General features: G+C 47.7%; 1 long non-coding RNA gene across 5 annotated transcripts; it reads right to left on the bottom strand.

Annotated features, from left to right (window-relative positions):
* Positions 1-313: 313 nt before the first annotated feature.
* On the bottom strand, positions 314-23,855 carry LOC129649782 (uncharacterized). 5 transcript variants are annotated; one of them, XR_008713255.1, is made up of 7 exons: positions 23,451-23,855; positions 21,000-21,054; positions 16,397-16,519; positions 11,797-11,919; positions 7,416-7,539; positions 5,338-5,444; positions 3,787-4,985 (listed from the first exon to the last, which is right to left on the bottom strand). It is a non-coding gene; the product is annotated as an uncharacterized LOC129649782 (long non-coding RNA). The 5 variants fall into 5 exon arrangements; XR_008713258.1 differs by lacking the exons at positions 3,787-4,985; positions 5,338-5,444 and adding an exon at positions 314-1,381 and having other exon boundaries at positions 7,411-7,539; XR_008713257.1 differs by lacking the exons at positions 3,787-4,985; positions 5,338-5,444 and adding an exon at positions 314-1,381.
* Positions 23,856-24,372: the final 517 nt, after the last annotated feature.

Here is a 24,372-nt window from a genome sequence, read left to right as displayed (position 1 = left end):
ATTGGAGCTCTAATTATTTTTTTTTCTTTTTACTTGCAATGCTAGTGATAGAACCAAAGGCTGCTATCTATATCAAACAAGAGAAACGTAAAGGAAACTAAGCAATTTTATGTAATCACATTGCCGTGGTCCTATACAGTAAACTAGAAATTCAAGGGACATGACTTTTCTGAATGCAGGAGACTCTGGTTTCATTCCTGGGTCTGGAAGATTCCCTGGAGAAGGTCAAAGCTACCACTCCAGTATTCTGGCCTAGAGAATGCCATGGACTGTATAGTCCATGGGGTCACAGAGTCAGGCACCACTGAGCCACTTTCACTTTCACATGCGGATATTATATAAAAAAATGTGGTAACAGATCTAGAACCTTTGGCAAGCTAACGAATGAGTAATCTAAATATGAATAATCAACTTTGTCCTGCATGGTGATTACTGTCTGGTATTTGCTTTGAGAGCAGTTGAACTCCTCATTATTAAAGAGAAATAATCCTTTCCTCTCTGAAGCATTTGTGGACCATTCAGTTGGGTATGGTGAATAAAATACTTAAGGATCTACTACAGAAAAATGCAATAGTCAAAGCACAATATTTTTTCGCTCTGTTTCTCAAAGGATGGAATATTTTGTATTTGCCCTGATTTTATGTCTTGACTTCATGTACCATTGTATAGTGACATTTTTAGTTGAAATACAGTAGGACTAAAAATATTGATAGAATACTAATAAATCATGTTGGTATGTGTGGTTGTCACATAGGATTCACAGGAGATTTAAATTCACAGTTGTCAACGTAAAGGATTCATGCTATTTAGCTTCTTCATGAATCTATACCACAAATGAAGAGCTTTTCACAACATATTTCACTGAGGGAACTACAAGGATGATAGGCGTAATACTACGTGTCAACTCCTGGATTTCTAAGCATTGCTCACAATACAGATCTGCTTTTCAACATCAGGGTTCTTTCAGTGTCCTTGAACAGCATTTGTTTTCCTGTTCAGTTCAGTTCAGTCGCTCGGTCGTGTCCGACTCTTTGCGACCCCCATTGAACCGCAGCACGCCAGACCTCCCTGTCCATCACCAACTCCCAGAGTTTACCCAAACTCGTAACCATTGGGTCGCTGATCCGCTGCCGTCCCCTTCTCCTCCTGTCTTCAATCTTTCCCAACATCAGGGTCTTTTCAAATGAGTCAGCTCTCCAAAAACTGGAGTTTCAGCTTCACCATCATTCCTTCTGATGAACACCCAGAACGGATTTCCTTTAGGATGGACTGGTTGGATTTCCTTGCAACCCAAGGGACTCTCAAGAGTCTTCTCCAACACCACAGTTCAAAAGCATCCATTCTTCTGCACTCAGCTTTCTTTATAGTTCAGCTATATATTCTGTATACAGAAGAAAAACACTCATGAGTATAAAACTTGTTCACATAAAACGAGTGTATGAATTGTTATCTTCCCGACCCAGGGATCAAACCCACATCACTTCCATATCCTGCACTGGTAGGCAGAGTATTTACTGAATGTGCCGCTGAGGAATCGATACACATTTCAAGAACCACTGCCATCAGCTTCTCCTGTTCATGACCGAAGTAGGAGAAAGAACGCTGGAAGAAGTACCCGTAAGCATATTATTTAGTCAAGGAACTGTTGTTATGCTGGGTACTCCAGTTATTACTGGGACAAGTCGGTTCCTCCAATGATGATGGGTATACCTGAAAAATTCTTACAAATTCATGGGATGCGATGTCTATATGATCAATGTGTTCATCTTATGCTACTGCTTCAGATAGACCTGCTTCAGCATGAAGGACTGCACTTGAAGGGATGCCTACTATTCCAGCTCAAGCAACAGTTACTGACGTGCAGATCACTGTCCTTTGTTGAACAGGATCAGCAGTTTGTCAACATAGGTAACACGCCAGAGCAAGCCTTGGGATGCAACTCTGAAAACAGGCTAGGCCCTCTTTTTCCCAAGCCCTGCGATAAAATACAAATCCAAAAAAGAAAAATAGCAACGATTTTGTCAGGACTTCCTCACTTTTGCGTTCTGGATGGCAAGAAGCACACACTGAGGCCAGATGACTGCAGGATTTAATTGTGAGCTAACATTGGCTGGGGTGGAAGCTCATCACTCTAGGAAGAATGTGGCTAAACTAAACCGTTTGACTTTCATTCACTTCATGTGCATAGAGTTCCATAATCCTTCGTTAAGGAATTCAGTAAGTTGTACTTCCTTACCCCTTCACCATCTCTTGGTTTACACGAATGTAAGTTCCTAGTCTAGCACTTATTTATACAACGAGTGTTACAGGTAGTAATAGTGCATAAATGATGATGAGCAATGACAGGAAGTTTATTTCTTCTCTGTTCGAATTCTCTATTTTTATACAACCAAGCAGTGAAATATACTTACGAATGTGAATATTTTAGTGGTGTGTAGAAATACACAGTGTTGGCACAATAATTATCAGGGTATTGTGTCTTTTTCATATATTCCTTTGGAGATTCTGTTCCATTATACGCTATCATAAGATATTCAATACAGTTTCTGAAACTATAGAGTAGGTCCTTGTGGTTTCTTTCATACGTAGTACTATGTAGTTGTTAATACTTCAAACAAAAACTGGTACACAAATATTCATAGCAACTTTATTCACAATAGCCCAAAGGTAGAACCCATTCAAGTGTCCATCGGTGGGTGAATGAATATGCATCACAGGGTATATTCAAAAGCTTGAACAGTATTCTACCATACAAAAAGATAAACTGAAATGGTTCTGCCACTGCGCAAGACACTACAGAAATTACTCCAAAACTAACACATGGAACAAACAGATATTTCAATTCTAATTCATGCTATGTACCCAAAAGGTTTGGAAAAGGGGCTGAAAAAATACATATTGCTGCAGTCATAGTCACAACAGCGTGATTCACACTGGCCAACAAACGGAGGCAATCTAAGTGTCCATGGACAGCCAGTTCCATAAACAAACTGTGGTAGACACACATTGGAATCTGATTCGGCTCTTCAAAGTCGGTAATTCTGACAATGCCACAATGTGGACGAACCTTATGGTCATTATATTAAGTGAAATAAACCAGACCAAAATAGGAGAAATGTTCTGTGATTCCACTAGTATGAAATATCCAAACAAGTCAAGTCCAAAGCCAGAAAAACAGAAAGTGATTCCCAGGGATCGAAGACAGTTCATGTTTCACAGAACCCGCCCAGTTTCCCTTGGGGAAACTGACTTCTCATGACATCTCCAAAACCGATTATACAAATAATTGGAAGTCATATCCAGTCAAATTAATGTAGATATAATTTTACAATGTATACCAACCTCACTCAAACGTCTCAACAGACAAAAGGCAAAATTGTATCTATGGTACCTCAGCTTTGCTTAAAACTGTATCTACAGTACCTTAGTTCTGCTTATGAAATTTAATTAAAAAAAAAAAACACACTAAAGTCTATCCAAAAACGGATATAAAAATTATAACATGAACTTTAAAAAATTATAAATTTAAACTGTGAAAAACCTTATTCACACAACTTAAATGCAAGCCACAGAAAAATGTACTGACAAAATACATATATGATAAAGGATCATACTCCAAATATACCAAAATATCTGGAACAAACAACATCATTAAAAGTGTGTAAATCTGAACTCCTGGTCAAATGAAAGATACAGATAGTAAATCAGCATATCAAAAATACTCAAAATCATATGTCATTAGGAAATTACAAGGTAAAACAGCAGTGAAGTAGTACTGCACACCTATTAGATCCAGTAAGCTCAAAAATGGGGGAGGGGGCGCGGGGCTTCTCTGGTGGCTCAGTGGTAAAGAATCTGCGTGACGATGCAAGACACTCAAGTTCAATCCCTTACCCAGGAAGATCCCACGTGCCAGAGAAACTTAGCTGGATTTTTCCACAGCTAAACAAGGCTCACCTGTGACCTGAACACTACACGCCTAGCACTTACTAAACAGCTTTGAAAAAGTGTCCAGACAAAAAGTATCACACAATTACACAGAGCTCTACTTCTAAGAGCTAAAGACTTTCAAATATCAGGATGTCCTCGGGCGATGACTGTGTAAGCAAATTGGGATACATCCAAAGTGAAGGGAAGCAAATGCTACCCCAAAATATACCACTTCAGCATGAGAATTAGTTGGATCTAATTAACTTTCTTTTTTTTAAGAGGACACATGCTCATCTCTCACACCCAAGTTCAAGATGGCTCTTCTGTGAGTCACATTTAGAAGAGAAATCTCATTTCAAAGGAATCCTCAGCATATACCAGATAGAAGGATGACAGTCTTGTGAAACTCTTTTTTTTTTAAATCAATAGGAAAACCTAAGATGTAAATCTGTAGAACGACCATATCCTTCCTTTCCTTTGGTTTTATTTTTATTAATATTGATTTTTTTTTGTATTTGGCTGCACCAGATCGACCTTCATTGAAGCCAGCCAGATATTTAGGTAAAGGATGCAACTCTGTGTTGTGGCATGGGAGATCTAGTTCTCGGAAAAGGGATTGAACCTGGGCCACCTTCTTTGGGAGTGTCCAGTCTTAGCTACTGGACCACCAGGAAGCCCCTGATTTGGTTTTAGATGAAGATGGTATCTAAGGTGATATCTTGGGCCATTTCAGTCACTGACTCAGTTTCCTGAGTTTCTTCAAAGCACGCACGAAGGTACACATAATAAACCGGTGTGCAAAACAAGGAAAGGGAGTTCATACTACAACACTGTATGCTTACAAATAGCTAAATGGTAAATGGCATGTTATTTATTTTTAATTACTGTGGAGAAAAAAAAGAATGCAGGATTCACACATTTTATAACATGAATAAACATTAAAACCATCTTTAGCGAAAAATATCCATATAGAAAAGGCCACACAGATCCCATATTCACTGTCTGCTCTAAGTCCATCAAGTTTGTCCAAATCAACGTACATCTCCATAGCATTCCTAAAAAAAAAAAAAGCGGGGGTGGGGGGGTGGGAAGAAAAGATATATTCATACAATTGAACAATTGCTGAAAGGGAAGTGGGGCTGTGGATACTGCACTATAATTAGTGCAGAAACCAAATGATGTCCTGATTTTGGAGATTATGTGGAGGTTCTGCAGGAGAATGCACCCACTTTGGATAAAACAAATAGAGTGATTTAGATGATGTGGCAAATGCGAGCACTTTTTCCCTTTGATAGGAGTTTTCTGTACATTTTACCCAGAAAGGAAATTATGTTTCAAAACAAACAAGTCGATACCATAAAAGAAAATCGAATTAGACAGGCAGAAAATTTTCTATAGAGTTCAGACTTAGGCGAAGTTCAAGGGAAGCTGTGATGCTCCACTGTCCTTGTAGGAGTCCACATGGAATGAAGAAGTACTGTGGGAACTCTATTAGTAACCACTGTGCCTTGGGTCTGCAGAACAAACAGATTTTGCAAATAAAATGTTCCCCATAACTTCACAAAAAGTTGTTAGACTACATTCAGTAAAGTTGAATAATTTTCGATCAATTTACAATCATAGAAACTACTACAACTTACAATCCCAATCAATATATAAAAATCACTTGCGTTTCTATAAACTAATAACAAACAGAAACAAACATTAAGAAAATCTCACTTATAATTGCACCCAAAAGAATAAAACATCTAGCAACAAACTTAATCAAGGACATAAAAGACCAGTAGTCAGAAAACTAGAAAGCACTGATAAAGAAACCAAAGAAAACACAAATAAACAGAAAACGACACCACGCTCAAACACTGGAACAAGAGGAATTCAAATGCCCATTTCAAACAAAGCCATCAACAAATACACTGACTGCCATCACAAAATGATATTCAATGGCCTTTTCACAGAAACAGAAATACTCCTACTAGTAGGCTGCTAATATTGAACAGGACCTTAAAGGGCCAAGAAGACTCTGAGAAAGAAGATCACTGCTGGAGATATCTTCCTCTCCGACTTCAAACTACAGCACGGCCCTGTAGTAACCACCACAGTGAGGAACTGGCAGGAACACAGACACAGGGACTCCAGGAAAGAAGAGAGAGCCCAGGAGTGAACCCACATGGACGTGGTCAGTTCATGAAAATCAAACCAGGAATGAGCCAAGAGGAAAGGACAGTCTTCTGAAGAAACAGGGACAGGAAAACTGGCCAACTACTCAGAAGAACATCTGTGAAGGTCATCTTCTAGGCCATCGAACAGAAATCGAACTGAAAACCTGCCATTTGTACATGGAGCTCTCCCCACCCCCCCCCACCCCCCGCGTGCTCTGAGATGGACCTCTGGTCAGCGCTCAGCTGGACACAGGAAACATCTACTTCATCCTCATTTTCCCCTCTTGCAGCGTCTCCCTGCTGGCGGGCACTGAGGCAACCCCTCTCCTCTCAGCTGGGATGCAGCCCCATAAACCTGGAGCCCGAGTCCTGAGGGTCCTGAGGAGACAGAGCTCCCACCAGGGAAGAGCGGGCAGCCCCATGCTCACAGACCTCAGAGGGCTCACCCACAAACAGCTCTGCTGTGAGCACTCAGACTGGAAGCCCAAACAGAAATGGAGCACAATGGCTCCATGACCCTCCTCAAAACACGGCTAAGGAACAGTCAGAGCCTGGATGGAATGCAGCCATAAAAAGGAACATATTTGAGTCCGTTCTAAGGAAGGGGATGAACCGAGAGCATATTAAACAGGAAAGTCAGTCAGAAAGAGGAAAACATGGAATCGAGAAGGATGGGTCTGACGAATCTGTTCACATAGCAGCACCGGAGATGCAGACATAGAGGACAGACTTACGGACCAGGGTGGGGAATGGAGAGAGCAACATGGATGCATGTACACCAACATTTGTAAGTAGACAACCAGTGGGATTTGCTGTTAGGACTCAGGGAACTCAAACTGGGGCTCTGTAATAACCTAGAGAGGTGGAGATGGATGGGATGTGGGAGGGAGTTTCCAGAGCGAGGGGACACAAGTACATCTATGGTTCGTTCGCGTGGATGTATGACAAATCAAACCGATATTGTAAAGCAGTGATCAATGAACTAGAAATAAATAACTGTTTATTAAAAAAAAAATGAAATGAACAGAAGCACAAACTTTGCAACTAACACCGGAATTCCATTTAAAAAACTATACAATTTGAGAAAACAACAAAAGGTCTCCATGATTTTGGTCTGGTGATGAGTTGTAACACACAACAAAAAAGCCAACTTACCAAATTAGGAATATACATTATTTCAAATATTGACTTTTAAGATTTTATACATTGACTGTGTGAAGGACCTTATTCCAGAGAACCAAAAGACACTCTGTTAACTGAACCAGTGACCACCCAACCTTCCAGGCAAAATAGAAGAGAAAACACCTGCAGGAGTCACCTTACCACAGGAGGTCCTGGTAAGGAACAAGGAACTAACAAGCTCCCACCAACAAGGATTCTGCACAGGTCAGCAAGAGGTCAGCAAGAAATGGGAGAGACTGCAGTCCAGAGGTCTAGCAACTTCCATCTAGCAACAAAACACAGCATAGTTAAAATTCTTTCAATGTTATAAAAATAAATAAATAAATAAAAGGACAGAAGTTCTTTGAACACATGACTGAGATTAGGGGTGAGGCAGTACATGTATGTGCCTGGAAAATCTTAAAGTATGAGAAAGTAAAGAAATTAAAGACAACAATCAAGCTGTCCAAACTGATAAAAACGAATGATTACAGAGTTTTATCTGTATACATTAGCCGATAATGCTCTGAAAAGGAATTAAAAAAATTCTCTTTCAATAATGTCAACATGAATAAAATACTTTGTCATGGATGTAACGAGGATGAAAAGACTGGCACACTGGAAATTATACACCCTGGATGAAAAATATCCTGAATACATGGACAGATATTCCATAATGATGGAAAGACAAGATGGCAACACCATGGAATGAATCTTCAATCTGAAATGAAGATTCGATAGGATTTGATCGCTCAGAGCTTTTGTGCCATCAACTGTTATTAAAGTATGAAAGAGATAGAGAAAGCTGCTGACTTAGACTTGAGGCGGGGTGTACGCCCTGCTGGGCTCTAGCCAGATATTCTACAGGCACTAGCAGTCAGCTAAGGAAAAAAAGGCACTGTCTCAGAGAATGGCAACAGGCCGCTCCCCCATGACATGCCTTGAGATAACATTGGCAGCAGGTGACTCATCCGCGGCCAAAAACTGATTGACATGAATCTTGAAGAAAGGCAGTATTCCAGGCAAATATAGCATTTCCTTAACATAGATGAGGAGAACAAGGTACGAGGAAAACATACTGTTTTGTTCAAGTCGCTTCTGAGCCTTTTGGGGGAACCGACCTGAAGCCAGAGTCTAGCACAAAACATAGGATATTTACATCGCTTGAGACAATCATTTCCTTAGGAAAAAATGCATTGCTTAGCTCAAGGTTTGTCTGCGAAATGCTTACACATCAGGAGATGACGCCAAGCTGGGTTTCCACACACAAGAACATGCATGCAAAGGACAAGCCTGCACAGCCCATCTGCCCCCCTCCCCCACAGCCAGCAGCATTTCCAAGTGACCTCCTAAGGCCTTCCCCAAACTACAGGGGCACCTCTGGGTTTCCTGTTTCCCTCACTTCGAACACTTTTCTTAAAAAAATATAAAACAAAACAAAACCCGCACACTTCTTGATAGAATGCCACAGTGGAAGGAAAACGGGCCTTCAATATTTAAACCTCCCTGTGCCAAACACTTGGAGCTTGGTTTGGTTTGGTTTTGTGTTGAATTACACCACCACATAATTTAAACTTTTTACACGTTCTAGTTATTCAGTTCCAAAACACCAAACTTTTATTGCACAAGGTCCCCATGAAAAGGCCCACGCAGCAGGACAGCCACAGATTCTGCCATGAAAGGGCAGCAAGGTGCCCTCCCCCCTTCTTTGCTGCCTGGGCGGCCACCAGGGTTTGAAATCCATGCACCCTACTAAGTTTCCAGGGTGCAATTCGTGGACCCTTCCCTTTCCCATCCCAGCAGGTGCTCCAGGGCCCGCTGGCCTAAAAAGTGCCAGAAGCAGGGCTGGGCCAGCCGGCCAGAGTTCAGGGTTCTGTCCCTTGGACTTCCAGCGGACACTAGGCTGCTTGGGAAAACCGCGCAGACTCGGAGATTTTTCAGCAGAGGGGTGGAGCGGTAAAGGCCTTGACCCCAAAGGCGAGGCCTTTCTGCGACCGCCAGGTGGGGGAGCTCCGAGAATGTGCCAACAGAGGGCGGAATACGTGGTTCCCTGCTCCACGTAGTCCCAGTGCCCTGACCTGTGGTCCGCACCCGTCCGCTGCGCCCACTGGATGCCGATCCTTGGGGACCCAGGAGCGCACGAAATGGGCGTGCCCAGCCGCAATGGCGACCCCGAGAGCATAAGTGGGAAGCCCTCCCCCACCCCCGCCAGGAGCCGACCCCCGCCGCGACCGGACCCCAGCCCTCTCCCCGAGCCGCCAGGGTTTGCCCCGCCCCTGCCGCGCTTCAGGCGGGTTCCCAGCAGCAGTGGCGACCCCCGGGAGCACAACTGGGACCGCCCCCCACCCCCGCCACGACCCGATTCCCGACCCGCGCCCCCCGGGTTCTCCCCGCCCCTGGCGCGCTGCCCACCTTCACCGGGGGCTCCCGGTGAGCCCCGCCCCCACGCCCCCAAGCCCGGTTCCAGCAGAGGCTCTCGGACCTCGCTACTGCCGCCAGGTCAAACACGAGGACAATACATCCACCCCACAGAGACAATCCAAGCTGTCTATGATTTAGGGATCCAACGAGGACTAAAGAAAGGCAAGATGGCCTGACCTAGGAGGGCCATGATATTCTATAGAACCAGACAAAGTTGGTTACCAAGGAAACTTTTTTCCTTGGAACCCGGAAACCTGGTTCTTTGCATATGCAATGACCAACAATTAGCTTGTTACCCAAGCCTGCCTCGCTGCCAGCCCCACCCCCCTCCCCACTCCCCAGAAGACCGGCTCAAAGAAATATTTTAAATCTCAGGCGGAAAACTGGAAGATGTCTTGTCTGTCTCTCTGGATTTAGGTATGTGTCAGTGTGAGCCTTGTGGTTTTTGATAAGATTGCTCAAGTTCTGAGTTCTGATTTCAGTGGTCTCAAGACAAGGCAGCCCTTCCAAATCAAACTCCTGGGAATACAAGAAAACATTGACCTAAATGGAAGTCAGAGTCCCGTGAGCTGGGAACTAGTCAATATGAAATAGCTAGTATTTTTGGTTTTGCTCCTCCACTCTAGACATGTCTAAGAGTCAATAACATTAAGCACAACCTGTTCATAGTGCCTAGGTTTCTTTTGAGGTAAAAATTGCTCTATTGTTATACCCGTCACAAGCTCGTTCGTCAGCAAGAAAGTACCTGGAAACGACAACAACAAAAGTAAAAAATGTAAATGGGATATGAGCTTTTAGACAAACCCTTAACAATAATTATACTCTAAAATATCTGCCTCTCATAGTCTTGATTGAAGGCAGAGGAGAAGGGGACGACAGAGGATAAGATGGCTGGATGGCATCACTGACTCGATGGACATGAGTTTGAGCAAGCCCCTGGAGTTGGTGACGGACACGGAAGCCTGGCGTCCTGTAGGCCACCGGGTCCCAAAGAGGCAGACACGACTGAGCAACTGAACTGAACTGAACTGACAAACGTTTCTCCAGGTGTTTTGGTTCCCCGAGTTTCTATCCTTGTGCTAAACTAAGTGACGCCAGTGTATTGAATAGCTAGGTCATGTCCAAAGAAATGAAAGTTCTGAAACACTCACGACTTGAAAGGACCTCCCTTTTACACAGAAACAAAAGAGATTTTTGACTCTCCATGAATAGTGTCTGGCACCATCCTGACATGTTAAATGTAGGAAAGCAATTGTTTTGTTTTGTTTTGTTCTGTTCTGTTCTTGTTGGTGGGGGGTGGCGCGCTATATCGAATGCCAATATAAAAGTCAGTTCTTGGTTGCTGAAGGGAAATGCATGACTTGTTATTACACGAAGGGATGTGGAATGCAATGGCACTTGAGGAAGGAAAACGAAGTAGTTCTGTCTTCCAGGTGGCAGTTTCAGGATGGGGGAAGCAAAGGAATGGGTACAGAATGGGATAAGGAGGTTGTAGGGAAAGTGGACCCCCAGGAAAGAGTTCTGTGCCTAGCACGAGTTTTCTTGAGAGGTTGAACTGCCTTTGCTAATGGAGTTTCTGTTTCTTTACCTCTTAAGTGATCTCTTCTAGGTTGACCTAGGACAGAAATCTTTGGTTAGCTTTGGCTACGTGGAGAAGTAGTGTTTCACGGTGACATATGTGATCCTACCTGACTGTTCGCAACCCTTTTGATATCGATGCACTGCTTCTGCTGCTGCTGCCGCCGCCGCTGCTGCTGCTAAGTCGTTTCAGTCGTGTCCGACTCTGTGCGACCCCGTAGACGGCAGCCCACCAGGCCCTGCAGTCCCTGGGGTTCTCTAGGCAAGAACACTGGAGTGGGTGGCCATTTCCTCCTCCCATGCATGAAAGTGAAAAGTGAACGTGAAGTCGCTCAGTGGTGTCCGACTCTTAGCGACCCCATGGACTGCAGCCTACCAGGCTCCTCCGTCCATGGGATTTTCCACGCAAGAGTACTGGAGTGGGGTGCCATTGCCTTCTCCCATATCTATGCGCAAGCCTGCCTAAATCACTGACTTCTAGCTAGCTTTGGGATGCCCATGACCATCCACCCTTACCAGGCAACAGAGAAGAGAAACCACTTACCACAGGAGGTCCTGGTAAGGAACAAGGAACTAACAAGCTCCCACCAACCAGGATTCTGCAGAGGTCAACAAGAGGTCAGGAAGAGATGGCAGACTGCAGTCCAGAGGTCCTAGCGACTTCCAACTTGCAGCAGAGACCCAGCATAGTCCAAACGAATTCAATGTTGCAAAAAATAAATAAACAAATAAAAGTACAGAAGTTCTTTGCACACATGACTGAGATTAGGGGTGAGGCAGTACATGTATGTTCCCGGAAAATCTTAAAGTACAAGAAAGGAAAGAAATTAAAGACAACTCTCAAGCTGTCCAAACGGATAAAAACGAATGATTACACAGTTTTATCTGTATACATTAGCAGATAATAATCTGAAAAGGAAATTTAAAAAATTCCCTTTCAATAATGTCAACATGAATACAACACTTTGCCATGGATGTACTGACGATGACAAGACTGGCACGCTGGAAGTTATACACCCTGGCTGAAAACTGTCCTGAATACATGGACAGATATTCCATAACGATGGAAAGACTTAGGATGGCAATCCCATGGGATGCATCTTCAATCTGAAATGAAGATTCGATAGGATTTGATCGCTCAGAGCTTTTGTGCCATCAACTGTTATTAAAGTATGAAAGAGATAGAGAAAGCTGCTGACTTAGACTTGAGGCGGAGTGTACGCCCTGCTGGGCTCTAGCCAGATATTCTACAGGCACTAGCAGTCAGCTAAGGAAAGAAAGGCACTGTCTCAGGGAATGGCCCCAGGGCCCTCCCCCACGACATGCCTTGAGGTCACATTGGCCGCAGGTGAGTCATCCGGGGCCAAAAACTGATTGACATGAATCTTGAAGAAAGGCAGTATTCCAGGCAAATATAGCATTTCCTTAACATAGATGAGGAGAACAAGGTACGAGGAAAACATACTGTTTTGTTCAAGTCGCTTCTGAGCCTTTTGGGGGAACCGACCTGAAGCCAGAATCGAGCGGAAATCCATAGGATATTTACATCGCTTAAGACAAACATTTCCTTAGGAAAAAATGCATTGCTTAGCTCAAGGTTTGTCTGCGAAATGCTTACACATCAGGAGATGGCTCCGAGTTGGGTTTCCACACACAAGAACATGCATGCAAAGGACAAGCCTGCACAGCCCATCTGCCCCCCTCCCCCACAGCCAGCAGCATTTCCAAGTGACCTCCTAAGGCTTTCCCCAAACTACAGGGGCACCTCTGGGTTTCCTGTTTCCCTCACTTCGAACACTTTTCTTTAAAAAAAAAAAAAAATCCCGCACACTTCTTGATAGAATGCCACAGTGGAAGGAAAACAGGCCTTCAATATTTAAACCTCCCTGTGCCAAACACTTGGAGCTTGGTTTGGTTTGGTTTTGTGTTGAATTACACCACCACATAATTTAAACTTTTTACACGTTCTAGTTATTCAGTTCCAAAACATCAAACTTTTATTGCACAAGGTCCCCATGAAAAGGCCCACACAGCAGGACAGCCACAGATTCTGCCATGAAAGGGCAGCAAGGTGCCCTCCCCCCTTCTTTGCTGCCTGGGCGGCCACGAGGGTTTGAAATCCATGCACCCTACTAAGTTTCTAGGGTGCAATTCGTGGACCCTTCCCTTTCCCATCCCAGCAGGTGCTCCAGGGCCCGCTGGCCTACAAAGCGCCAGAAGCAGGGCTGGGCCAGCCGGCCAGAGTTCAGGGTTCTGTCCCTTGGACTTCCAGCGGACACTAGGCTGCTTGGGAAAACCGCGCAGACTCGGAGATTTTTCAGCAGAGGGGTGGAGCGGTAAAGGCCTTGACCCCAAAGGCGAGGCCTTTCTGCGACCGCCAGGTGGGGGAGCTCCGAGAATGTGCCAACAGAGGGCGGAATACGTGGTTCCCTGCTCCACGCAGTCCCAGTGCCCTGACCTGTGGTCCGCACCCGTCCGCTGCGCCCACTGGATGCCGATCCTTGGGGACCCAGGAGCGCACGAAATGGGCGTGCCCAGCCGCAATGGCGACCCCGAGAGCACAAGTGGGAAGCCCTCCCCCACCCCCGCCAGGAGCCGACCCCCGCCGTGACCGGACCCCACCCCTCTCCCCGCGCCGCCAGGGTTCTCCCCGCCCCTGCCGCGCTTCCGGCGGGTTCCCAGCAGCAGTGGCCACCCCCGGGAGCACAACTGGGACCGATCCCCCACCCACAGCCATCGGAATCTCTACCCGCGCAGCCCGGGTTTACCCCGCCCCGGGCGCGCTCCCGGCGCGTTTCCAGCCGCAGTGGCCACCTCCGAGAGCACAACTGGGAAGGCCTCCCCGACCCCCGCCAGGAGCCGACCCCCGCCCCGCGCTCCCGGTGCTTTCCCAGCCGCAGTGGGGAACCCCGAGAGCACAACTGGGACCGCCCCCCACCCCCGCCACGACCCGATTCCCGACCCGCGCCCCCCGGGTTCGCCCCGCCCCTGGCGCGTTGCCCACCTTCACCGGGGGCTCCCGGTGAGCCCCGCCCCCACGCCCCCACGCCCGGTTCCAGCAGAGGCTCTCGGACCTCGCTACTGCCACCAGGTCAAACACGAGGACAATACATCCACCCCACAGAGACAATCCAAGCTGTCTATGATTTAGGGATCCAACGAGGACTACAGAAAGGCAAGATGGCCTGACCTAGGAGGGCCATGATATTCTATAGAACCAGACAAAGTTGGTTACCAAGGAAACTTTTTTCCTTGGAACCCGGAAACCTGGTTCTTTGCATATGCAATGACCAACAATTAGCTTGTTACCCAAGCCTGCCTCGCTGCCAGCCCCACCCCCCTCCCCACTCCCCAGAAGACCGGCTCAAAGAAATATTTTAAATCTCAGGTGGAAAACTGGAAGATGTCTTGTCTGTCTCTCTGGATTTAGGTATGTGTCAGTGTGAGCCTTGTGGTTTTTGATAAGATTGCTCAAGTTCTGAGTTCTGATTTCAATGGTCTCAAGACAAGGCAGCCCTTCCAAATCAAACTCCTGGGAATCCAAGAAAACATTGACCTAAATGGAAGTCAGAGTCCCGTGAGCTGGGAACTAGTCAATATGAAATAGCTAGGGTTTTTGGTTTTGCTCCTCCACTCTAGACATGTCTAAGAGTCAACAACATTAAGCACAACCTGTTCATAGTGCCTAGGTTTCTTTTGAGGTAAAAATTGCTCTATTGTTATATCTGTCACAAGCTCGTTCGTCAGCAAGAAAGTACCTGGAAACGACAACAACAAAAGTAAAAAATGTAAATGGGATATGAGCTTTTAGACAAACCCTTAACAATTATACTCTAAAATATCTGCCTCTCATAGTCTTGATTGAAGGCAGAGGAGAAGGGGACGACAGAGGATAAGATGGCTGGATGGCATCACTTACTCGATGGACATGAGTTTGAGCAAGCCCCTGGAGTTGGTGACGGACACGGAAGCCTGGCGTCCTGCAGGCCACCGGGTCCCAAAGAGGCAGACACGACTGAGCAACTGAACTGAACTGAACTGACAAACGTTTCTCCAGGTGTTTTGGTTCCCCGAGTTTCTATCCTTGTGCTAAACTAAGTGACAACAGTGTATTGAATAGCTAGGTCATTTCCAAAGAAATGAAAGTTTTGAAACACTCACGACTTGAAAGGACCTCCCTTTTACACAGAAACAAAAGAGATTTTTGACTCTCCATGAATAGTGTCTGGCACCATCCTGACATGTTAAATGTAGGAAAGCAATTGTTTTGTTTTGTTTTGTTCTGTTCTGTTCTTGTTGGTGGGGGGTGGCGCGCTATATCGAATGCCAATATAAAAGTCAGTTCTTGGTTGCTGAAGGGAAATGCATGACTTGTTATTACACGAAGGGATGTGGAATGCAATGGCACTTGAGGAAGGAAAACGAAGTAGTTCTGTCTTCCAGGTGGCAGTTTCAGGATGGGGGAAGCAAAGGAATGGGTACAGAATGGGATAAGGAGGTTGTAGGGAAAGTGGACCCCCAGGAAAGAGTTCTGTGCCTAGCACGAGTTTTCTTGAGAGGTTGAACTGCCTTTGCTAATGGAGTTTCAGTTTCTTTACCTCTTAAGTGATCTCTTCTAGGTTGACCTAGGACAGAAATCTTTGGTTAGCTTTGGCTATGTGGAGAAGTAGTGTTTCACGGTGACATATGTGATCCTACCTGACTGTTCGCAACCCTTTTGATATCGATGCACTGCTTCTGCTGCTGCTGCCGCCGCCGCCGCCACCTCCGCCGCCGCTGCTAAGTCGTTTCAGTCGTGTCCGACTCTGTGCGACCCCGTAGACGGCAGCCCACCAGGCCCCGCAGTCCCTGGGGTTCTCTAGGCAAGAACACTGGAGTGGGTGGCCATTTCCTCCTCCCATGCATGAAAGTGAAAAGTGAACGTGAAGTCGCTCAGTGGTGTCCGACTCTTAGCGACCCCATGGACTGCAGCCTACCAGGCTCCTCCGTCCATGGGATTTTCCACGCAAGAGTACTGGAGTGGGGTGCCATTGCCTTCTCCCATATCTATGCGCAAGCCTGCCTAAATCACTGACTTCAAGCTAGCTTTGGGATGCCCATGACCATCTACCCTTACCAGGCAACAGAGAAGAGAAACCACTTACCACAGGAGGTCCTGGTAAGGAACAAGGAACTAACAAGCTCCCACCAACCAGGATTCTGCAGAGGTCAACAAGAGGTCAGGAAGAGATGGCAGACTGCAGTCCAGAGGTCCTAGCGACTTCCATCTTGCAGCAGAGACCCAGCATAGTCCAAACGAATTCAATGTTGCAACAAATAAATAAACAAATAAAAGGACAGAAGTTCTTTGCACACATGACTGAGATTAGGGGTGAGGCAGTACATGTATGTTCCCGGAAAATCTTAAAGTACAAGAAAGGAAAGAAATTAAAGACAACTCTCAAGCTGTCCAAACGGATAAAAACGAATGATTACACAGTTTTATCTGTATACATTAGCAGATAATAATCTGAAAAGGAAATTTAAAAAATTCCCTTTCAATAATGTCAACATGAATACAACACTTTGCCATGGATGTACTGACGATGACAAGACTGGCACGCTGGAAGTTATACACCCTGGCTGAAAACTGTCCTGAATACATGGACAGATATTCCATAACGATGGAAAGACTTAGGATGGCAATCCCATGGGATGCATCTTCAATCTGAAATGAAGATTCGATAGGATTTGATCGCTCAGAGCTTTTGTGCCATCAACTGTTATTAAAGTATGAAAGAGATAGAGAAAGCTGCTGACTTAGACTTGAGGCGGGGTGTACGCCCTGCTGGGCTCTAGCCAGATATTCTACAGGCACTAGCAGTCAGCTAAGGAAAGAAAGGCACTGTCTCAGGGAATGGCCCCAGGCCCCTCCCCCACGACATGCCTTGAGGTCACATTGGCAGCAGGTGAGTCATCCGGGGCCAAAAACTGATTGACATGAATCTTGAAGAAAGGCAGTATTCCAGGCAAATATAGCATTTCCTTAACATAGATGAGGAGAACAAGGTACGAGGAAAACATACTGTTTTGTTCAAAGTCGCTTCTGAGCCTTTTGGGGGAACCGACCTGAAGCCAGAATCGAGCGGAAATCCATAGGATATTTACATCGCTTAAGACAAACATTTCCTTAGGAAAAAATGCATTGCTTAGCTCAAGGTTTGTCTGCGAAATGCTTACACATCAGGAGATGGCTCCGAGTTGGGTTTCCACACACAAGAACATGCATGCAAAGGACAAGCCTGCACAGCCCATCTGCCCCCCTCCCCCACAGCCAGCAGCATTTCCAAGTGACCTCCTAAGGCTTTCCCCAAACTACAGGGGCACCTCTGGGTTTCCTGTTTCCCTCACTTCGAACACTTTTCTTTAAAAAAAAAAAAAATCCCGCACACTTCTTGATAGAATGCCACAGTGGAAGGAAAACAGGCCTTCAATATTTAAACCTCCCTGTGCCAAACACTTGGAGCTTGGTTTGGTTTGGTTTTGTGTTGAATTACACCACCACATAATTTAAACTTTTTACACGTTCTAGTTATTCAGTTCCAAAACATCAAACTTTTATTGCACAAGGTCCCCATGAAAAGGCCCACGCAGCAGGACAGCCACAGATTCTGCCATGAAAGGGCAGCAAGGTGCCCTCCCCCCTTCTTTGCTGCCTGGGCGGCCACCAGGGTTTGAAATCCATGCACCCTACTAAGTTTCTAGGGTGCAATTCATGGACCCTTCCCTTTCCCATCCCAGCAGGTGCTCCAGGGCCCGCTGGCCTACAAAGCGCCAGAAGCAGGGCTGGGCCAGCCGGCCAGAGTTCAGGGTTCTGTCCCTTGGACTTCCAGCGGACACTAGGCTGCTTGGGAAAACCGCGCAGACTCGGAGATTTTTCAGCAGAGGGGTGGAGCGGTAAAGGCCTTGACCCCAAAGGCGAGGCCTTTCTGCGACCGCCAGGTGGGGGAGCTCCGAGAATGTGCCAACAGAGGGCGGAATACGTGGTTCCCTGCTCCACGCAGTCCCAGTGCCCTGACCTGTGGTCCGCACCCGTCCGCTGCGCCCACTGGATGCCGATCCTTGGGGACCCAGGAGCGCATGAAATGGGCGTGCCCAGCCGCAATGGCGACCCCGAGAGCACAAGTGGGAAGCCCTCCCCCACCCCCGCCAGGAGCCGACCCCCGCCGCGACCGGACCCCACCCCTCTCCCCGCGCTGCCAGGGTTCTCCCGGCCCCTGCCGTGCTTCCGGCGGGTTCCCAGCAGCAGTGGCCACCCCCGGGAGCACAACTGGGACCGACCCGCCACCCACAGCCATCGGAATCTCGACCCGCGCAGCCCTGGTTTACCCCGCCCCGGGTGCGCTCCCTGCGCGTTTCCAGCCGCAGTGGCCACCTCCGAGAGCACAACTGGGAAGGCCTCCCCCACCCCCGCCAGGAGCCGACCCCCGCCCCGCGCCGCCAGGGTTCGCCCCGCCCCTGCCGCGCTCCAGGTGCTTTCCCAGCCGCAGTGGGGAACCCCGAGAGCACAACTGGGACCGCCCCCCACCCCCGCCACGACCCGATTCCCGACCCGCGCCCCCCGGGTTCGCCCCGCCCCTGGCGCGCTGCCCACCTTCACCGGGGGCTCCCGGTGAGCCCCGCCCCCACGCCCGTTTCCAGCAGAGGCTCTCCGACCTTGATACTGCCTCCAGGTCAAACACGAGGACAATACATCCACCCCACAGAGACAATCCAAGCTGTCTATGATTTAGGGATCCAACGAGGACTACAGAAAGGCAAGATGGCCTGACCTAGGAGGGCCATGATATTCTATAGAACCAGACAAAGTTGGTTACCAAGGAAACTTTTTTCCTTGGAACCCGGAAACCTGGTTCTTTGCATATTCAATGACCAACAATTAGCTTGTTACCCAAGCCTGCCTCGCTGCCAGCCCCACCCCCCTCCCCACTCCCCAGAAGACCAGCTCAAAGAAATATTTTAAATCTCAGGCGGAAAACTGGAAGATGTCTTGTCTGTCTCTCTGGATTTAGGTATGTGTCAGTGTGAGCCTTGTGGTTTTTGATAAGATTGCTCAAGTTCTGAGTTCTGATTTCAATGGTCTCAAGACAAGGCAGCCCTTCCAAATCAAACTCCTGGGAATCCAAGAAAACATTGACCTAAATGGAAGTCAGAGTCCCGTGAGCTGGGAACTAGTCAATATGAAATAGCTAGGGTTTTTGGTTTTGCTCCTCCACTCTAGACATGTCTAAGAGTCAACAACATTAAGCACAACCTGTTCATAGTGCCTAGGTTTCTTTTGAGGTAAAAATTGCTCTATTGTTATATCTGTCACAAGCTCGTTCGTCAGCAAGAAAGTACCTGGAAACGACAACAACAAAAGTAAAAAATGTAAATGGGATATGAGCTTTTAGACAAACCCTTAACAATAATTATACTCTAAAATATCTGCCTCTCATAGTCTTGATTGAAGGCAGAGGAGAAGGGGACGACAGAGGATAAGATGGCTGGATGGCATCACTGACTCGATGGACATGAGTTTGAGCAAGCCCCTGGAGTTGGTGACGGACACGGAAGCCTGGCGTCCTGCAGGCCACCGGGTCCCAAAGAGGCAGACACGACTGAGCAACTGAACTGAACTGAACTGACAAACGTTTCTCCAGGTGTTTTGGTTCCCCGAGTTTCTATCCTTGTGCTAAACTAAGTGACGCCAGTGTATTGAATAGCTAGGTCATTTCCAAAGAAATGAAAGTTCTGAAACACTCACGACTTGAAAGGACCTCCCTTTTACACAGAAACAAAAGAGATTTTTGACTCTCCATGAATAGTGTCTGGCACCATCCTGACATGTTAAATGTAGGAAAGCAATTGTTTTGTTTTGTTCTGTTCTGTTCTTGTTGGTGGGGGGTGGCGCACTATATCGAATGCCAATATAAAAGTCAGTTCTTGGTTGCTGAAGGGAAATGCATGACTTGTTATTACACGAAGGGATGTGGAATGCAATGGCACTTGAGGAAGGAAAACGAAGTAGTTCTGTCTTCCAGGTGGCAGTTTCAGGATGGGGGAAGCAAAGGAATGGGTACAGAATGGGATAAGGAGGTTGTAGGGAAAGTGGACCCCCAGGAAAGAGTTCTGTGCCTAGCACAAGTTTTCTTGAGAGGTTGAACTGCCTTTGCTAATGGAGTTTCTGTTTCTTTACCTCTTAAGTGATCTCTTCTAGGTTGTCCTAGGACAGAAATCTTTGGTTAGCTTTGGCTACGTGGAGAAGTAGTGTTTCACGGTGACATATGTGATCCTACCTGACTGTTCGCAACCCTTTTGATATCGATGCACTGCTTCTGCTGCTGCTGCCGCCGCCGCTGCTGCTAAGTCGTTTCAGTCGTGTCCGACTCTGTGCGACCCCATACATCGCAGCCCACCAGGTCCCGCAGTCCCTGGGGTTCTCTAGGCAAGAACACTGGAGTGGGTTGCCATTTCCTCCTCCCATGCATGAAAGTGAAAATGAACGTGAAGTCGCTCAGTGGTGTCCGACTCTTAGCGACCCCATGGACTGCAGCCTACGAGGCTCCTCTGTCCGTGGGATTTTCCACGCAAGAGTACTGGAGTGGGGTGCCATTGCCTTCTCCCATATCTATGCACAAGCCTGCCTAAATAATTGACTTCTAGCTAGCTTTGGGATGACAATGACCATCCACCCTTAGCAGGCAACAGAGAAGTGAAAACACTTACCACAGGAGGTCCTGGTAAGCAACAAGGAACTAACAAGCTCCCACCAAGCAGGATTCTGCAGAGGTCAACAAGAGGTCAGTAAGAGATGGCAGACTGCAGTCCATAGGTCCTAGCGACTTCCATCTTTCAGCAGAGACCCAGCATAGTCAAAACGAATTCAATGTTGCAAAAAATAAGGACAGAAGTTCTTTGAACACATGACTGAGTTTAGGGGTGAGGTAGTACATGTATGTGCCCGGAAAATCTTAAATATGAAAAAGGAAAGAAATTAAAGAAACTATCAAGCTGTCCAAACTGATAAAAACGAATGATTACACAGTTTTCTCTGTATACATTAGCAGATAATAATCTGAAAAGGAATTTTAAAAAATTCCCTTTCAATAATGTCAACATGAATACAACACTTTGCCATGTATTAACGACGATGACAAGACTGGCACACTGGAAATTATACACCCTGGCTGAAAACTATCCTGAATACATGGACAGATATTCCATAATGATGGAAAGACTTAAGATGGCAATCACATGGAATGCATCTTCAATCTGAAATAAATATTCCATATGGTTTGATCGCTCAGAGCTTTTGTGTCATCAATTGTTATTAAAGTATAAAAGATATAGAGAAAGCTGCTGACTTAGTCTTGAGGCTGGATGTACGCCCTGCTGGGCTCTAGCCAGGTATTCTACAGGCACTAGCAGTCAGCTAACGAAAGAAAGGCACTGTCTCAGGGAATGGCAGCAGGCCCCTCCCCCACGATATGCCTTGAGATAACATTGGCAGCAGGTGAGTCATCCCGGGCCAAAATTTGATAGACCTGAATCTTGAAGAAAGGCAGTATTCAAGGCAAATATATCATTTCCTTAATATAGATAAGGAGAACAAGCTAGGAGGAAAACATACTGTTTTGTTCAAGTTGCTTCTGAGCCGTTTGGGGGAACCGACCTGAAGCCAGAGTCTAGCGGAAATACATAGGATATTTATATCACTTATGACAAACATTTCCTCAGGAAAAAATGCATTGCTTAGCTCAAGGTTTGTCTGCGAAATGCTTACACATCAGGAGATGGCTCCGAGCTGGGTTTCCACACACAAGAACATGCATGCAAAGGACAAGCCTGCACAGCCAATCTGCCCCACCCCACAGCAAGCAGCATTTCCAAGTGACCTCCTTAGGCCTTCCCCAAACTACAGGGGCACCTCTGGGTTTCCTGTTTCCCTCACTTCGAACACTTTTCTTAAAAAAAAAAAAAAATATCCCGCACACTTCTTGATAAATGCCACAGTGGAAGGAAACAGGCCTTCAATATTAGGACCTCCATTTGAAAAACACTTGGAGCTTGGTTTTGTTTTAATTACACCACCACATAATTTAAACTTTTTACACGTTCTAATTATTCAGTTCCAAAACACCAAACTTTTCTTCCACAGGGTCCCCATGAAAAGGCCCACGCAGCAGGACAGCCACAGATTCTGACATGAAAAGGCAGCAAGGTACCCTTCCCCCTTCTTTGCTGCCTGGGCGGCCACCAGGGTTTGAAATCCATGCACCCTACTAAGTTTCTAGGGTGCAATCCGTGGACCCTTCGCTTTCCCATACCAGTAGGTGCTCAAGGGCCCGCTGGCCTACAAAGTGCCAGAAGCAGGGCTGGGCCAGCCGGCCAGAGTTCAGGGTTCTGTCCCTTGGACTTCTAGTGGACACTAGGCTGCTTGGGAAACCCGCGCAGACTCGGAGATTTTTCAGCAAAAGGGTGGAGCGGTAAAAGCCTTGACCCCAAAGGCGAGGCCTTTCTGCGACCGCCAGGTGGGGGAGCTCTGAGAATGTGCCAACAGAGGGCGGAATACGTGGTTCCCTGCTCCACGCAGTCCCAGTGCCCTTACCAGTGGTCCGCAGCCCTCCGCTGCACCCACGGGATGGCGAACCTTGGGGACCCAGGAGCGGACGAAATGGGTGTTCCCAGCCTCAGTGGAGACCCCTGAGAGCACAACTGGGAAGCCCTCCCCATCCCCGCCAAGAGCCAACCCCCGCCACAACCGGACCCCCTCCCCTCGCGCCAGGGTTCGCCCCGCCCCTGCCGCCCTTCCGGCGCGTTCCCAGCCGCAGTGGCGACCCCCGGGAGCACAACTGGGACCGACCCCCACCTACAGCCATCGTAATCTCGACCCGCGCAGCCGGAGTTTACCCCGCCCCGGTGCGCTCCCGACGCGTTTCCAGCCGCAGTGGCCACTTCCGAGAGCACTACTGGGACCGCTTCCCACCCCCTCCCGACCGGAAACCCGCCCCGCGCCGCCCGGTTTCGCCCCGCCCCTGCCTCGCTCCCGGTACCTTTCCAGCCGCAGTGGGGACCCCCGAGAGCACAACTGGGACCGCCCCCCACCCCCTCCCGATCGGAACCCCGACCCGCGCCGCCCTGTTTCGCCCCGCCCCTGCCACGCTCCCGGTACCTTACCAATTTCTAGCGTTCACGCCCGGGTAGGAGCAGGATGTAGGAGTGTGGGAGATGTGTCTGGAGCCTGACAGCCTCAGCTCCGCTCTGGCCTGCCCTTTGGACCTAGGAGCCAGGCCAACTTGCAGAGGGCTTATTGCCCTATTGTATGCAAACTACCAAGGCCTACCGCAAGGAGAGCTCTGTCGGAGGGAAGGGAAGTGCCCCAGGCTGCGTTCCCAAGCTGTTGCTAGGCAACCCAGACTCAGCGCTAAACGGAGGGAATCAGGGTCCTAGTGCCCCAGTCTTGGGGAGGGAGCTCCACAGCCAGAGTGTTCCTCCGTTTGTGCCCAGAAAGCGCCTGCCAGACTGGGCTTCCCTGGAGCTCTGTTGCAGAGCAGAGATGTGTGGATGTGTTTTGGAGCCTTGACTTGTGCGTTTGGGCTCCCTAGCACAGCCCCAGCGTAGGGGAACCAGCCCCTTAGCAAAGAGCTCCAGGCAGTGCTTTGTGCCCAGGCCTGGATGCCCAGTCCCAGCACGCGGGAGAGATGAGTTAGGCCGTCGGCGGGTCCTTGCAAGCCTGTATTGGAAAGGACCGAATGAGCTTCACACCGGCGGAGCTGCAGATCTGTGCCCAGGCGCGATAGGACAGAGCCCCTGTCGAGAGGCTGCTCTGCCTGAGCGAGCCTCGCCAAGCCCTTCCCAGCTTCCAGCTTTCGCGCAGGGGAAGGAACAGACTGCGGAAGTGGGGGAGACGTGACTGGCGGGCGCCTTACTGGCCTCAGCTCCGCTCTTCCCTTCCCTTTGCACCTATGATCCATGCCTCCTTGCAGAGGGCTTAAGGCCCGAAGGAGAGCTCTGTCAGAGGGAAGGGAAGCGCCCGAGGCTGCATTCCCAGCTGTTGCTTAGCCGCCCAGACTCAGCGCTGCACAGGGGTAATCAGGCT

Source organism: Bubalus kerabau, chromosome 4, assembly GCF_029407905.1.
Source record: "Bubalus kerabau isolate K-KA32 ecotype Philippines breed swamp buffalo chromosome 4, PCC_UOA_SB_1v2, whole genome shotgun sequence".
NCBI lineage: Eukaryota > Metazoa > Chordata > Mammalia > Artiodactyla > Bovidae > Bubalus > Bubalus kerabau.
The sequence above is the reverse complement of the archived record's forward strand: the minus strand, read 5'-3'. Positions and strand labels throughout refer to the sequence as shown.